Raw genomic sequence first — 2,980 nt, forward strand, 5'->3', positions numbered from 1 at the left:
CTCTCCCCCCTCTCCCCCTCTCTTTCTCTCTCTTTCTTTCTCTCTCTTTCTCTCTCTCTCTCTCTCTCTCTCTATCTCTCTCAATGGCTTGCTTTTCCCCAGCATTTAATGACCACATATTATTATCGTGGTTGATATAATCTCAAACACGTGCCTATACGTGCTTGTCAGTCTTGCTGCTCCTTCGTCTTTCGATCCTTCTATCTGTCTCTCCATTGTTTTTTTCTGTGTCTTCCTGTCTGCCGTCTCCTTTCTTCCCTTTGTATCATGTCTAATGTCTGTCGACTGACCTTCCTGCCCCTTAGTTGGTTTACGGGTGCCCTGGTGTGGTTTGCTCCTTCTTTCCTATCAAACATTTTTGCTCCTCATCTCTCCTCCTTTTATGTATTTGTTACTCTCTTGAACACCTCTAATCTTCTGCACCTACATGACATAATTGTGTTGCCAGTGCCGAAAAACGCTCACTAAAGCAAAACAATTCGGGTGGTTTGAGGGCACCAATTGTAGGTCTTACATCTTTCTTTCCGTCTGTTGTTTCTGTCTATCGTTCTTGCTTCCTTCCCTGCACTATTATGACCGTTATTGTGTCCATGTGCTTCTCTTTACTCCAACTCGAACTGTCCCTGCTTGCGCTTCCAGTCAGGTGGGTGGAGGGCGCCATTGGCTCCTTTCAATTTTGTTTCATTCTGACTATTGCTCATGAGTTTTCCCCTTTTTAAAAAAACACATGGCATTTTCAATGTGCATCTTTTTTTCTTTCTCTCTCCAAAACTCAAATGCCAGTCTGCTTACAGTTCGACATAATAAAATATCTTATATTTCACGAGGTACATGTATGTCTGTTTCCTGTAAGCCTGTCTGCCAGTTTTATTATCCTTCTGTCTCTCCCACCACTCTTTCTGCCCCTCTCTCTCGTCGGTGTGTCTGTCGCCCCATGCACTATGCATGTCTCGTGCTAACATATTATCCCATATAATCACACACAGGTGGAGGCTTGAGGGGAAAATGACAAAGCTTTTTCCTCACGACGTGGCTCTTTGTTATGGTTAATAAAAGTTATGACCACGCACAAGTCGTTCTTAATACGTTCGCGTTGCATTTTCCTCCCCTTTTTGCGCCGATTGTGCGCCTGACGCATTGGGTTACCACAGGGCCAGCTCCGAGAGGAAGGTCCTTTATAGCAGTAAAAATATGAGAGGGAAGAATGCTGTCTTGTTTCATGGTGCAGTTTTTTGCGCTTTGGTCTGTTGTCTTCTTGCCCACTGCCACCCTCCTCTCCTCCCCCCCCCCTTTTTTTCTTCTCTCTGTCACTTTCTGTGACTCCCACCCACGCGCACACACACGGTCACGACCACATTAAAATATTACTTTGTTGACTTCAGCTTGCCTGCCTGTCTGCCTGCCTGCCTGCCTGCCTGCCTGCCTGTCTGTCTGTCTGTCTGTGAACGTTACTTTGTCTTACTTTTTGTCTGTCTTTTTGTCTATCTGTTAATGTTACTGTGTCCGTCCGTCCGTCCGTCCGTCTGTCCGCCCGTCCGTCTGTCAGTCCACACAAAATCATCTTCATTCGTTTTGTGTACAGAGTGGAGGTCGATCCATGCGTTCACGTTATCAATGTTTATGCACAAATGACTCGGGGGCGTGGAGGCGAAACGACAACACACGTTATCACGTGACATTAACGTCTGCCTCTGGAGTTCGTCAACAGTGAGTCGGTGGTTGGAGGGCGCCACTGGTTGATCCTACTACTTTTTCCCCCCTCCGTTATTTCTGTATATTTGTCGTGCTTCTTCTGCGCACGAAATGATCGTTAGGCCTATTGTGTTTTTGTATTTCTCTTTTCCCAAACGCAACCGACCGCAACCCACAATCCCACACAAACTCAAAAGCCTTGTTTCTGTCCATCATACTTCAATTTTGGCATTCTTCTGCCGTGTTTATTACATAGCAACGTTGTTGGTTGGACGGCGCCACTTGTTGGTCCTGCTTCTTTTTTTCCTCTTTTTTATTTCTGCCAGTTTGTTTCACCTTCCTCGTGTATTAAAACTCAGATCTCCAAACAAACAGTATTGTAGTTACTTGACTCCCGAGATGGAGCGTATGGAACATCTTGTTCCACAGTTCCAACAGACAAAGATATCTCTTATCAAGAACACAAGACAAGCGATGATGCGCGGACAGCTATAGGAAATAAAGTGGATAATAGGAACCACTATTGGCTTCTGTCAGAAGGAGCAATCTTGCCTGGTTCCTGGCATGAAAGCCTTTCCAATACCATCACTCGGAGAACTGTTGATGGCAGTCGAAAAAGAGGACGAACAAAGAAAAATGCTGGTCCGATACCATTGAAGAATGGACTGGTTTGTCGGCAAGAGAAACCTTTCGACGACTGGCGTCTGTGGTGTAGCCGTTTGGCGCTTCGCAGTCGCAGGCAGGAGACCTGAGTTGGATTCACTGAGAGGGGAAAAGACCTTCGTGTTTGCATCCCTCTCAGCTCCTGGTCGTCCTGACAGGAATGGTCTGAAGCCCGTTTCCTAAATGATCTAAATGGTGCTGGCGGTGGTGTAAAAGCACTTACATTTTTTTTTTAAATCCTCGACGGGACGACAGGCAGAGAGACATGTAGGGAAATCTTGACCTGTTCTGCGCTCAGTTCCTCCCGATGAAGCACGTCGAGTGAGTGAGTGACTAGCAGACTTTGTGATCTGGACTGGCATTGGTAATTATTTTTAGTGTAGTCTTCTCCTTATGGGCCAGCTGTGAACTCGTTGGCATTTTCCTCTGTATTTAAAGGAGTCTGTTTGCTCTGTCTTGGTCTACTCATCCTACTTATGTTCAGTAATTGTATTGTCCTACGCTTTTCTTTGACAACCATGGCCGCTATTATCCATCCATCCATCCATCCATCCATCCATCCATCCATCCATCCATCCATCCATCCATCCATCCATCCATCCATCCATCTATCTATCTTTCAGGC

General features: G+C 45.8%; 1 protein-coding gene across 1 annotated transcript in view; it reads left to right on the forward strand.

Moving 5' to 3' along the window:
* Positions 1–2,980, forward strand: part of LOC101857390 (caskin-1) — a gene marked incomplete at its 5' end in the record, with an annotated part of 203,080 nt that overhangs the window by 315 nt on the left and 199,785 nt on the right.

This window comes from Aplysia californica, unplaced genomic scaffold (assembly GCF_000002075.1).
Source record: "Aplysia californica isolate F4 #8 unplaced genomic scaffold, AplCal3.0 scaffold00055, whole genome shotgun sequence".
Classification (NCBI taxonomy): Eukaryota; Metazoa; Mollusca; class Gastropoda; order Aplysiida; family Aplysiidae; genus Aplysia; species Aplysia californica.